The sequence below is a fragment of the Mustela lutreola genome, chromosome 3, assembly GCF_030435805.1.
Source record: "Mustela lutreola isolate mMusLut2 chromosome 3, mMusLut2.pri, whole genome shotgun sequence".
In the NCBI taxonomy this organism is placed as follows: Eukaryota; Metazoa; Chordata; class Mammalia; order Carnivora; family Mustelidae; genus Mustela; species Mustela lutreola.
In genome coordinates this window covers 10021378-10036639 of record NC_081292.1, presented here as the reverse complement: position 1 = coordinate 10036639, position 15262 = coordinate 10021378, and positions in this window count along the sequence as shown.

Genomic DNA, 15262 nt, shown 5'->3' with positions numbered 1-15262 from the left:
ACTCCAAAGAACTGTAATCACCATGGCTGTTCTTGAGGCAGTGGTCACCTCTAATGCCTGGTTTCTAGTAGTTGCACCATACATACACGTAACAATGAAAGTAACTCAGAGGAAATTCAGTCATTGGATAACATTTCTGAGCTTAACAAGGGTAGATGCTCTGGTTTCTAGTCCCCTTTCCATATCCTTCAGCACATGTTATGAAGGACATTCTATGCCTAGTACTGGACCAGTCTCTGGTCCAGCGGAAGTAACTCTTCCTTATCCTGCCCTTAAGATCAGCATTCCTTTAAATACTTCCCTGAATCAGGACTTTAGCTTCCTTGAAACTCATCTTCACCCATGCCCTTCCTACCCCTTGCACACTGGTCTTCCCCCAGATCCTAGAAGGTGCTCGGTGCCCCCAGGGCCTTCATTTATGATGTTCCCTCCATCTACTCTAATCTCCTGTCCACTACTGAAATCATTATTCATCCTCCAAGAACAAGCTCATGCTATATCTTCTAGAATCCTCTATTGATTTTCCATTCTACTCTAAACAACACTTTCCAAGACCACTAAGTTTGAAGATGACCCAGTGCTGACAGGTATGATTTCCCACCATACAAAAGGAGAAAGAGTGAATGAGTAACACCTAACCCCATGTTTCTCACCATGTCTTATACCCCAGCATGGGCTTTGCTTTGCACAAAGGGGCCTGCTTACCACCCTCTGCACTCACATGGTTTCTCTCAATGGAAGGGACCCTTTTCCTAATTTAAACAGACTCACAGAGTGGCAGCCTTCCGTTCTGCTTCTGTAACATCTTGGAGCTTTCTTGATTATAGCATATGGGATTCTAATTAGCATCTGTCTCCTGTTTCTGCAAGTACCCTGTAGGTTTTTTGAGGTCAAGGACTTTGCCTTCCTAATCTCTGCATTCGCAAGCAAAGTGTTCAATTTGAGGGAGGCATACAAGAGACATTTGTCAAATTACTGAAATTATAAAACTGGAGAAATCTCCACACCAATGGTAAATGTCCAGCCCTCTGAGGCACTTAATCACCCAGGCATTTATTTACTTTTCATTTATTTATTTTTATTCAGATGAACCACTCTGGATCTTAGATTTCTCAACTACAAAATGAGAATGATGATCTCTCCTCTTATTTTCTCATTAGAAAGTTGCAGATTGAAAGAGATAATGTTATAAAGGCACCAATCAAACTGAAAAATACCAAAAAAAAAAAAAAAAAAACACCATGGTGAACAAGGTTTTCAGACACATAGAGACATGTTAACAATTGTTTTATCAATGGAATTTGGGCATCCTTTAAAAGTAACATTTAGAACAGCAAGTTCCAAGTAGATTTAACAGAACTGGGTATTTTCACAGAAACACAATCCTATGGTTAGTTAGGTTTTCGAAATAATGCATTCTTTTAAGTTAAATTTTTAATGGAAAGATTTTCAGGACCTTCAATATGGCAATGCCATCATCGTGCACTTTTGATGGATGTTAGGGTGGACAGATTCTCTGAAGTTAATTGACCAGAACACCTTGTAGATGGTGAATTAGTTAATAAACCAATCTCCCAACCCCCATCCCTGCCCCAGAACACATTTTGGGAAAAAAAACGTTCAGGAAGGATTCTATTCAAATATACTGTCTTCAGGAAATTTGGTCCCAAATTCCACCCAGCAAAAGGATTATCCTTTCAGATTTATAAAATGAAAAGTTCTCAGAAAACTCATGAAACTCTCGAGAGGCACTGTAGAATATCAGACTATTTCCCCGAAGCTCAATAAAACCGCAATATATTTCAAAACAAGTTTTTTCTTTATAACTACGACTACATTTCAAGGTATCTGAGCTCCATGGCCACCATCCGTTTCTGTGTTACCTTTGCCTCTTGCTATATTTCTCCATCTTTCTTAACCCCTGGCCACTTAAAGATAGATTCTTCTTTGCTGGGTGAGGCCCCTCTGAAAAGTCATTATAAATCAACTTGGTTCAATATATTCACTTACAGGAGGCACCACTTCCTGTCAAGACAATTTGCTCAATGTTTCCCCCAGATATGCATTCAGTTCCATTCCTGTCTTTCTGGGCATGTCATCCCCTTGACAGAAAGTCTTCCTCTTTACAATTACTCTTCTTTCCCCCCTTCATTTTCTCTACTTCCTTCTGCTCTTTCTCCCACATACCTATCAACCCACAAATATTTTTCTGACACTGCGTTGCTGGAGGTACATACAGAGCTAAGAAGTCTTTTTTGGTTGTGACAAGTTTAAATGGACAAATATGTCAAGGGATTGAATATACAAATAGAAAATGGCTGTACTGTATATAAAAATAGAACTCTGACCCACAACCTCCAGCAACCTGCCCAGGAAACCAATTTCTTATCCACAGTGAACAACCTGGAAAGTCAATGTGCTCTAAGTCAGACTTACAAGAAGTGAGATTGCTATTGCTAGTGACAATCCATGAAGCTAAACGATAACTTCTATAACAATTAGCCCCGAGTGTTCAGGACTTGATGAATAACTGGCAGCTTTCCTAATTTCTGACCCTGCCTCCAGTTTATGACCAAGAAGAGAAAGTCAAACATTCACCTCTAACCAATCACATAGAATACCCCATTTCTAGTTATCCCAACCCCAGCTTCCCCATGCCAAGATCCTCTGATCAGGACACACTTGAAACCTCCTCTTTTTTTTTTTTTTTTTTTCACTGTAAAGCTCTAACACCACCTACCTTTGAGTCTCAACCAAAAGAGTGAGAGTGGTCTACTCCCTTACTGTAGGAAGGTTAGAATAAATAGCTTTGGCTTTTCTCATTGAGGTTGGTCTTCATTTATTTGCACAATGTAAACAATGAAATGTGCGATATAATCAGCTTATAACAGAGGGATGTACAAGACATAATAGGTACACACACACAACATAACATATGAAAAGTCAAATCTTCTGAAGAGGATAAAAAGAGGAAGGAAGATTGATCAAGGAAGGCATCCTAGAGTGGTGCCTGTGAGTTGAACTTGGAATAATAGTGATACCACATAGACAACAACAAAGAAGGAAGTATTTGTGCAAAGGCACAAAGGCAGGAGACACATAGTAAGAGGTAAGGTGTATTGAGTACATACTGAGTTGCAGGCACCACCTGAGTGACTTACTCAACACAAATTTGAACTAGATTTCATTATTATGCCCATCACACAGACAAGAAAACTGAGGTAGTAAATGCTGGAGTTACAATCTGAACATAGCTGTGAAATCGTTACAGCATGCCTGGAATCCAACAAGTGTGACCAGTAGTAGAGTGAGATGAAGCCACCCACACAAGAGCAGAGACCAGCTCACAGAGGGTCATCTCTGCCCCTGTAAAGTGTTCAGACAATCCTAGATGCCTTCCCTGGCCACCCCAACTCACTCACCCCTTCTGTACCATAGTGTGAGCTATTGGTGGCTGTGGTGTTTCCTTGCACGTTACCTACCCACAGCCCTTAAACTGGCCCCAGCCCTTGAATGAAACAACCTGATTGCTCTCATCTTTCATCTCTCTGTCCTATGGTGGGCTATCCAGTGGCTGGGAGGGCATCACCCACTTCTCTCTTGGTGTCTAACATCAGGATCTGCACATAGCAGATATTTCTCTGAGAAGAAAGAGAGAAGAAAGAAAGAGGAAAATTGAATCAGCATTAAAAGTAGTAACACAAGATTTCGGCATTATAGAGCATTTCTCCACACACAGTTGACTGATTATTTTTAGATTTTATTTTTTTAATTTAATTTTATTTTTTTCAGTGTTCCAAGAATCACTGTTTATGTACCACACCCAGTGCTCCATGCAATACATGCCCTCCTTAATATCCACCGCCAGGCTCACCCAACCCTCCACTCCCCTCCCCTCCAAAACCCTCAGTTTGTTTCTGAGTCCACAGTCTCTCATGTCTATGAGGGAGGTACAATCTTAAGCTCTATTTTAGATATAAGGAAACTGAAATTCAAGTGGGACTTTAATAGCATTCAAAGTTCAAAGCAAAGCAACTGACAGGAATTAAAGTTTTGAAGGTTAAATCCTCTAGTTTCCTAATTCATCACTGTTAGTCATTTTCAAAAATGCTCCAGCAGACAGGAGACAGGCATTTGATGGAATGGAGTTTATATTAGATGCGTGTAATACTCACTTCCTTTCTAACAAGTCCATTACCATCCCCGGAAGCTAGCCCATGATCCACATTTCATGTGCTGCAGCAAAAGAACAGCTCATGAAGGAAAAGGCGGATAATGCCAGTTGAGTTGCTAAGGAACCCAGAACATTTTTAAATATGCCGGGTCACTATCCTACAGAGAGACCAATAATATGTCATGTCTCCATAGTAACTCACTATGAGCAGGATGTGAGTTGAAACTAGAAGAAACTGAGAATGGAAATCAGTAATAGTTAAACCTGAAGAATGCTGAGTAACAGGTTGTTTGGTGTGGTTAAGATACTCAAGAATTGGTGACCAGAGCCTGAGCTCTGGAATAGAAGAACCTGGATCAGAACAGCAACTCCACTCTTGGAAGGTGTAAGACCTAGGAGAGCAGTCAAACTCTCTGAACTGTGTATTTACCAGCTGAGAAGTAAAAGTGGTAAGTGTTGTCGGACTGAAGCCCCAGGAATGTTGTGAGTTAAGGGCTGCACAGATATAAAATGTGTTTAAAGAATCATTAGCATCCTTGCCTTCACAGGGACACATTTTCTTACACAATCTGAGACAGTAAACAAAAGTCCATTTTAATTTGGCTTCTATCATGCAGTAAAATTTTATGTATGCAATAAATTATCCTTCAGATTTTACATGATTGGGCTGATGTTAAATTAATTTTTTTTTTTTTTTTTGCAGGAAAGAATATGTATTTGGAGTTTTGGAGATCTTAAAACTAGATTTCATTCTGTTTATTCCCTAGGCCACTTGGCCTCTTAAGTTTGTTTCTTTATTTGTAATGTAACAGTAGTAATATTAAGTACCACCATTAGACTCTGGCAAATGGGACTCTCCTCTAACCCAGTGCCTCAGTGGGCTCAGAGCTTTAGAGTCCTTCCTCAAAGTGTTCTAAGTCCCCTTGCAGTGCATAGAACCAGCTAAGGTCAGTAGTCTAATCCAGACAGAGGATCCTAATCCCAGACCAGGACATGTGTGGACTTTGGTCCTCATTTCTCTTCTTCAGAGCAGTGTTAATCATCTTCCTTGTGTGGGGTCAATGAGATGTCCCAAGTTGCTCTGAAATTTCTACTTAATTTCCAATCGTAGCAACTAGCCCTACTTCCAGGAGGATGGCCTGGTTAGTACATTTATTCCCACTGGTCAGTGTGATTTTTCTTTTATAGAATGGGACAAGTTTTAGCTGCCAGAATGATTTGCAGTGACTCTCACTCATGTCAAGCACAAGACAAGTTCAGGGCTCTGAGCAAACAATGGGTTAACAAGGGTTTACTGCCTGACCTTGGGCTTGCACTGGATCAGCTCTCACTCGACTATCAACCATGGTACTACCTCCTCTCTACAGTACCTCAAGATGGCTGGGGGAGAGGTATGTGGTTTTCACACTGTGTCCTCTACCACTGATACCCGTGGTGGCCACTCACCCCTATCAGTCTGTGTCATGTGCTAGGCAGTCCTCAGGGGTTGACCAGACCTAACTCTTTGAGACAATTTTTCTGCAACGTCAATTGCTGCTTCTCTTACCTCCAATCCACACAGTTAGATGGTGCCTTCTCCAGAGTTGGTCTTAAATCATTCTGGATAAAAGGTGGACATTTATTGAACTAACTGGACTGCTCTTCTTGCTCCACCAACATTCTTCCATTCTGGTGGAAGTACATGTATGGGAGACAGGATTGTGGCCAACATTAAAAGAGATCACATTCTGGGTATGCAGTCATTATGGCCTTAGAAGTTCAAGAGAAAGCATATGTTTGGAAGATATATTGTTCTACCTTTAGGCTATAAAACTCTGTTAATGTAACATGATCATAAAATACAGTATCATTCAAATTTTCCTGCATATTCTGGGTAATACTGGACTCTGTGGTTATGATTGTCAAAGCACACTAACAGCCTTGGAGAGTCACTGAAAGCCTGTATCCATAGGATAGATAGAAGGAAGATATTGCAGCCTGAGTTATGTTATAACTGGTAACTGGCTGTAAATGATATTACAAAGCTACAAATGGAAGAGGATCTATATTATTTCAATACAGACAGGTGCCAAAGAGCCATGACATTATAAGTATGCTACATTTTTCTTGTGGTGGGAAATATGCAATTTGCCAGAATGGCACACTTGATGATAAAGAACACAGTGAGGTGGCTCCTGGACCTTAATATGAAGAGATGGGGCCCAGGTTCTGTGAAGAATCTCAACATGCCATGATTAGAGAATAAGTAAATGCATAACCATCCCTCCTCTATCCATTATTCTAAATCTTCACCAAACAAAAGTTCTGCTTCATGTGAGCCTATTAACCTTATAAGGTATGTTTTTTTAAATTTTATTTTATTTTTTCAGTGTTCCAAGATTCACTGTTTATGCACCACACCCAGTGCTCCATTAAATACTTGCTCTCCTTAATACCTACCACCAGGCTCACCCATCATCCCAATCCCTCCCTTCCAAAGCTTCAGTTTGTTTCTCAGAGTCTACAGTCTCTCATAGTTTATCTCTCCCTCTGATTTCCCCCAATTCATTTTCTTTTCCTTCTCCTATTGTTCCCCATGTTATTCCTTATGTTCTACAAATAAGTGAAACCATATGATAATTGACTTTCTCTGCTTGACTTATTTCACTCAGCATAATCTCCTCCAGTCCCATTCATGTTGATACAAAAGTTGGGTATTCATCCTTTCTGATGGAGGCGTAATATTCTAACAGACACATGAAAAAAATGTTCATCATCATTAGCCATCAGGGAAATTCAAATCAAAACCACATTGAGATGCCACCTTACACCAGGTAGAATGGCCAAATTAACAAGACAAGACACAACAAGTGTTGGAGAGGATGTGGAAAAAGGGAAACCCTCTTACACTGTTGGTGGGAATGCAAGTTGGTGCAGCCATTTTGGAAAATAGTGTGGAAATTCCTTAAGAAATTTAAAATAGAGCTACCTTATAACCCTGCAATTGCACTATGGGGTATTAACTCCAAAGATACAGTTGCAGTGAAAAGAAGGGCCATATGTACCCCTATGTTCATAGCAGCAATGGCTACAATAACTAAACTATGGAAAAAGCCAAGATGCCCGGGGCGCCTGGGTGACTCAGTGGGTTAATTGCCTGCCTTTGACTCGGGTCATGATCTCAGGGTCCTGGGATCAAGCCCCGCATTGGGCTTTCTGTTCAGCAGGGAGCCTGCTTCCCCCTTTCTCTCTGCCTGCCTCTCTGCCTACTTGTGATCTCTTTCTCAAATAGATAAAATCTTAAAAAAAAAAAAGCCAAGATGCCCTTTAACAGACAAATGGATAAAAAAGGTATGGTTCAAAAAAAAAAAAAAAAAAGGTCTGGTTCATATGTAATATGTGTTTTAATCAAATTGCATGTATAGACAAAAATTCCCACCAAACTATTTATGCAAGGTCCCATACATCATAGGGTGTCCCTGATACTGACTATGCTTTTACCAAGATAATAAAAACACTACTACTGTTAATCATAATAAAACAAGAAGTCACTCCTGACACATGCATCTCCCTCATCCCTGAGAAAAAGCTGACCCTTTCTTCTTTTATACCACCCTCCCTCTTATCCACAGTGCCATAGGCCATGAACACAGCACTACACATTCTTCCTGACGTATGTGTATGAACTTAATTATGAGCTTCAGGAGGGGGGTCGTATATAATTCTTTTCTGAATCCCCAGAACTTACCTTAAGACCTGATGTTGCTTAAAGTACTCATTGAATGTTTGATGAATGAATGAATAACAGTAGATGAATTAATTGATAAATTATAAAGTGAGATAGAAATGGCCATATTATTACAGAAAGCTTATCATTTCCTGACAGAGTCATCCTTTAGGACAGGATGAGTCAAAATGCTGTATTGAAAAAATGATGCAAAGATACAGAATTTATTTTTCAAGTAGAAAAAAAAAAGGAATTAAAAATATTTAATAGCAGGTATGTTAAACCAATGTTTCCATGACTCCTGCCATGTCTTCATCACCATTAGAATCAGCTGGGGTGTTTTATGAACACAGATTCTTGGAGCTCCAGCAGTCCTACTGAGTCAGAATTTGTGGGCTTGGTATCAGCAGGCTGGGTTTGGAAGAGGGCAGGAATACACATACTTAACACATTTTCAGTTGGTTCTTTAATACTACTATGTTTGAGGCTCACTTCTGGAGATTTGTGTTTTCAACAGAAGATTTGCCATTTAGCTTCTGAATCACATGAATTCTTAAACCTTTAATTGGAAAGAAAACAGGATTTACTATTGGGAGCCTCCATGAGTCATGTAGTAGAAGATGTCTCTCCATGACCAAACTATAATTTTTATAGGCTTTTACCTGCTACTATGGCATCCTGTTGTTTTGGTATAGAATTTGTTACATTTTACCTTTATTGCACATGGTAGTTTTCTTTCCTGTCTGTGGTTATGGACTATCTTGTTTATCATTGTGTTCCTGGTTGCTAGAACTGTACCTAGCCTTCATGAATGTGTGAATAAAAAAAATGAATAAGTAGGAAAAACTGTATAGGTAAATAAGTAAATGAGAAAATACCTTCAGCTGGTGGTAATTTTACCACATTCAATTCATTTTTACCTTTCATTCAGTAAGGATATTTCTTCTTCTGAGTTATGTTTTTCTACTTAAATGTGTCCTGAGAAAGGAAAAGGGCTTTCCTATAACTATCTAAAATAATAATAGTAATAATTTGGATGGGGAAAGAAAGAAAAAGAAAATACATGATCATCATACAACATCCCCTTCCCCTCTGTATTATTGACTTATGAGGGTTTAGAATCTGAATACATCTTAAGAAGAAGAAGAACAAGAACAGTAAATGCCAAACATGAATCATGCATGTAACAAACAAGACAACTAGCAGATTTCACCAACCACTGGAGCAAACAGAAGCGTAACGGAGGCATCAATGATACAGAGCATTCAATTTCGAACTCGCCCAGTCCTGGGACTAAACTGAGTCTAATACATATCTTTTCCCTAGGTCTTAGCTGATAGAGTTCCAGAAAACGTATCTTTGGTGTGCTTGAAGCAAGAGGAAACATGTGGCTGGTCTTACTCCTTTAATCTATTGGCCAGGAAACCAGGGCTTTACTCTAGGTAGTAAAAAGTAAACATATTCATAAAATTCTACTATCTGCACCCATCCCTACAGACTCAATCCTATATATGCTTGGCTATGGAGAGAAGGAGAAGGCATGAAATAATAAGAGAGCACACTTATTCACCCACTTTTTTTATCCAAAAATTTTATTGTGAAGTTATGATATACCAGGCACTACTATAAACACCAGAACATAGAAATAAGATGTTGCCTTCACAAAATGTGGTGTCTAAGGTGGAAACCAACATTACTCAAATATTCACACATATGTGTTTATAGTTACTAACAGCTTTAAGCATCATGAAGAATACCTAGAGAGTGCATAGGAGAATACAGATTGATATTGAAAGTCAGAGAGATCCACCTTACACAAGTTAGAATGGCCAAAATTAGCAAGACAGGAAACAACGTGTGTTGGAGAGGATGTGGAGAAAGGGTAACCCTCTTACACTGTTGATGGGAATGCAAGCTGGTGCAATCACTCTGGAAAACAGCATGGAGTTTCCTCAAAATGTTGAAAATAGGACTACCCTATGACCCAGCAATTGCATTACTGGGTATTTACCCTAAAGATATAAACGTAGTGATCTGAAGCGGCACATGCACCGGAATAGCAGCAAAGTCTACAATAGCCAAACTATGGAAAGAACCTAGATGTCCATCAACTGATGAATGGATAAAGAAGATGTGGTATATATACACAATGGAATACTATTCAGCCATCAAAAGAAATGAAATCTTGCCATTTGCGATGACGTGGATGGAACTAGAGGGTATCATGCTTAGCAAAATAAGTCAATCAGAGAAAGACAACTATCATATGATCTCCCTGATATGAGGAAGTGGTGATGCAACATAGGGGGTTAAGGGGGTAGGAGAAGAATAAATGTAACAAGATAGGACTGGGAGGGAGACAAACTATAAATGACTCTTAATCTCACAAAACAAACTGAGGGTTGCTGTGGTGAGGGGGGTTGGGAGAAGGGGGGTGGGGTTATGGACATTGGGGAGGGTATGTGCTGTGGTGAGTACTGTGAAGTGTGTAAACCTGTACCCCTGGGGATAAAAATATATTATATGTTTATAAAATTTTTTTTTAAAAATAAGAGACAAAATAATTCAAGTACAATTCACATACAACTGTTAGTTTCAGGTGTACATCATAGTGATTTGATATTTTTGTACATTATAAAGTGATCTCCACCATAAGCCTAATTTGAATATAGCCTTGCAGTGTTCCACTGTCAGATGAACTCTAGGACTTTGGGGCAAGTGTGTTAAGCCTCCAGAAATCAGTCTTGTCATGTATAAAAATAGGGCAATGGTCCTTGGCCATTGTCTCTGTTGCCTCATTTCCCATTTGTTATAATAATTCATTACCATCTGGCATCTAGTTAAACTATCCATTGAATTGTTCTTAGATAGGTCCCCAGGGAGCTGCATATTGTAAATTGAATAGTCACCTTCCTAGTCTCATTCTGCTTGAAATTATAGCAGCATCTAACACTGTTCAAGAAATGCTCTCACCTTGTCTCCGGGATCCCATACTCAGCAGGTTTCCTCAAGAGCAATTTCCCTTCACTTGGTCGTCTGTTATCTATATCATCTCCCTAAAAAATATCAGGACAGCACAATTTAATGATAATGAGTAGACTTTAATATCTGGCCTTCACTTATTCCCAAGGCCCACTTCAGGATTTCCACCTGCCATATTCCTATGTTTGCCTAAAAAGCAAAATTAAAATGTCTAATATGGAATTCCACATTTCCATATCCCTCAAGCCTAGCCTGTCTCAGATGGGTTCCTCCACTCAAAAGAAGTAATGCCCTACACTATCCACTGCATTAATAAATTAACTTCCTTCCTACCTATCTGGAGTGTTATTAATTATGTACCATCCTTAGGTGACTGGAGAAGTCACTCAAATCATTTTCTGGGTTATATTGTTCAGATAGGTATCTAACTTATTTCTACAGCAATTTTTACTATACAATATATATATATATATATATATATATATATATATATAATAATTGATTGATTTTAGTTAAGTTAAAGACCTAATCATGAAAAAGTAAGTTCTAAAATAATTAGAAGATTAGTTGAGGAATATTTCTATACCCTTGATTTGGAGACAGACTTCTTAAACAAGAAAAAAAAAGCACAAATCATATTATAAGATTTTAATACACTAGACTACATTAAATTGAAAACCCTTTTTTTTTTTTTTTTCATAAGAAACACCATATACTGGGTACCTGGGTGTCTCAGTTGGTTACGTATCTGCCTTTGGCTCAGATTATGCTCCTGGAGTCCCAGGATTGACCTCTCATTGGGCTCGGTGGGCTCCCAGTGGGCTCAGTGGGGAGCCCAATGGGGAGTCTGCTTCTCCCTCTCACTCTGCACCTCCCCAACTCATGCTCTCTCTCTCTCTCTCTCAAATAAATGAACAAATAATCTTTTTTTTTTAATTTTTTATTTTTTATAAACATATATTTTTATCTTAAAAAAAAAAAAAAGACACCATATACTGAATGTGAGAAGCTAAGACACTGACTCCCATATGATCCAGCAATCTTGCTTCTGTGTACACATCATAAAGAAATGCAACCACAATCTCAACGAGATATCTGCCCCCTCCATGTTCATTGAGGTACTATTCACAATAGCCATGAGGTGGAAACAACCTGCATGTTCGCTGACAGACAGAAAAAGAAAATATGTTGTATCTACACAATGAAATATTACTTATCTATTAAAAAAAGAGAGAGAGAGAGAACCTTGCCTTGTTTGACAACATGAACAAAATTTAAGGACATCATGCTAAGTGAAATAAGTCGGAAAGAAGAAGAAAATTCTGTATGATTTCACTTAAATGTGAAATTTCAAAGAAAACAAAACAAACAAACAAACAACAGAACTTGTGGAAACAGACTAGTTTGGTGGTCACCAGAGGCAGGGGAGGAATGGAGGAGGGAGGGTAAAAATTGTCAAAAAAAAAAAACACTTCTTATTTTAAAAGATGAATAAATTCTGGAGATCTAATGTGTGTACAGCAGGGGACTACAGTTAATACTCTATGGCATACTTGTAAGTTGCTGGGAGAGTAAACCTCAAAGGTTCTTATCCCACACATACAATATGGTAACTGTGAGGTGATCAATGTGTTAATTCACCTTATGATGATCATTTCCTAATACATGTATATCAAGTCATTGTGTTATATACCTCAAACTTACACATTGTTATATGTCCATTTCATCTCAATTAAGCTGGGAGTGGGAAGAAATTACTCTTTTTTTTTTTTTTTTTATAAAGAACCAGTTTTCTTTCTTTTTTTTTTTTTTTAAGATTTATTTATTTGACAGAGAGAAATCACAAGTAGACAGAGAGGCAGCCAGAGAGAGAGAGAGAGGGAAGCAGGCTCCCTGCTGAGCAGAGAGCCCGATGCGGGACTCGATCCCAAGACCCTGAGATCATGACCTGAGCCGAAGGCAGCGGCTTAATCCACTGAGCCACCCAGGCGCCCCAAAATTACTCTTTTTTTAACAGGAGCACAAGTCCTATTAGATTTTGGGCTTACACTACCCCAGGATGACTTAACTACTTACATCTGCAATAACCAAATTTCCATTTCCAAATAATGTCCTATCCTGAGGTACTGGGTATAAGGACTTCAACTTATGAATTTATGGGAGGATGTGGGGTGTTACAACTCAACCCATAACAGAATGTAAGCTCTATGAGAATAGCAGCCTTTCTTTTGATCACTGCTCTATCTCTAAAACTTAGAAGAGTAGGTAATCAATACATATTTATTGAATAAATGCACATATTAATCAATCAATCAATTAAATCCACTTGTCTAGCTCCAAAGCTGGTGCTCTCTCCACTACAATTCTGCCTCAGCTTCTTCTTGTCTCATACATTCTAGTCTCTCAAAAATGTATTCCTAATTAATCTCTCTGTAAACCTGTTCTCCCATTACTATTACAATAATCATCCCAATTAGTCATTAACTCAGAGCTACCACAATAATCACTAGCATAGTCATTAGCTAAATATTAAAAAGTTGCACTTTCTCCACTAGCATAATTATCATCAATTTTATGTGACTCCAGAAGTGTATGTTTCTTATGGAAGGGCACAAACGGGGGCACAAACAAGATCTCAAATATGCAATCAGTTGCCTTTGCCTTCGGCTTCCTCTCCTCTCAAGGTGGGAGCACCAATTCCTTACCTGCAGGGCCATCTCTGTCGGGGCCTCTGGCTTCAATCCTAACCTATGCAAGAGTAAGATTTAGGGAACTTCTTGTTAGAGTCACAGTTTAATAAACACATGGATAAATTTTGTGCTGCCTACAAGAAAAGGATCTTCAGAAATAAACCCCAAACCTCTCATGTGCCTAATTTTTAGGGAAAAGTCCAGGTTCAGACTGCAGAACTGACACAAATAACTCTTCTAATTCCTTCATGGTGAGAGGTAAAGTTTTCTTCATTCAATCAAAGAGAAAAAGGTTTGGGAGCACATTCTATACACCCAGCAGCATGCCAAGTGATAGAAATAGGACAGGAGACAAGACAGTCATGTTCACTACTTTTATGGAACTTGCAGTCTAGCAGAGAGGAGAATTCACCCATGAAAGAAGGGATTATACAAAACAACACCCATGAAACAAGGGATTATACAAAATCCAATCACAGTTAATGGTGTATAAAAATGAAATTTAAAAATCCCTGGAATCTCTGAGATTAAAGGGTAAAATAATGAGAAAAGAAAATATTCTCCTGCTTATAAGAGCTTGCAATCATCACAAGCAACAGGATTCAGCACTGCAAGGTGGTAACTGGGTGAAACAGTTTGTTTCCAGACATTATAACTGAACAAGGCTCTGCAGATGTGTCCACTTGCCAGAAGAAACACAGTTCATTTTTCTCTCTTCATGGAACCTGCTCAGCTGCCCAAGTATTCAACAGCCATTACTACTGCCTCAGAACTTGCAAGGTCCAACATCTCACTAAGAAAGGCCCCGCTCTGGCCCCAGTTCCTCCTGACAGTGTACCCAAGTCCCACAAGCTTCTGCCTCAATCCCACGTCTAATTCTGTGTTGCATGTCCTTCTACCATGAGAGGTTGGGGGCGCTGTAGGCCAGACAAGTAGTGTCCAGGGGGCCAAGGATGGACAGATGTTGACCCTTCTTTGCCCTTATTTGAATATGGCTTTTGAGCTAAGCTTCCATAAACCCAAATCTGGATTATCAAATCCTTTATGAGCAATAAGTACTCCTAGCATGTAGGTACATTTGCATATAAGAAAGAGAACACCTGTGAACATTCCTTGAACTAGGTTCAGATATGCAAAGCAGTTCATATTTAGAGACAAGATTAAGAATAACATAGTTGTGGGTTCAAGTCATGAATCTATCACTTAATGGAAATGTGACATTCAAGAAAGTTTCTTCAAATCTTTGAGTTTCAGGGGTGCCTAGGTGGCCAGTCATCTGAACATCCAACTTTTGGTTTCAGCTCAGGTGGTGGTGATCTTATGGGTGGTGGGACTGAGCCCCCGTCAGGCTCTGTACTGAGCAGGGAGTCTTCTTCCTCACTCTGTTTCCCACCACCCCTCTCTCCCCACTTCCACAAGTGATTTCTCTCTCTCTCTTTCTCTCTCTCAAATAAATAAAAGTAAAATCTTTAAAAAGAAAATCTGAGTTTCTGGAGGAGTCAAGATGGCGGAGAAGTAGCAAGCTGAGACTGCTTCAGCTAGCCGGAGATCAGCTAGATAGCTTATCTAAAGATTGCAAACACCTGAAAATCCATCGGCAGATCGAAGAGAAGAAGAACAGCAATTCTGGAAACAGAAAAACAACCACTTTCTGAAAGGTAGGACCGGCGGAGAAGTGAATCCAAAGCGACGGGAAGATAGACCCCGGGG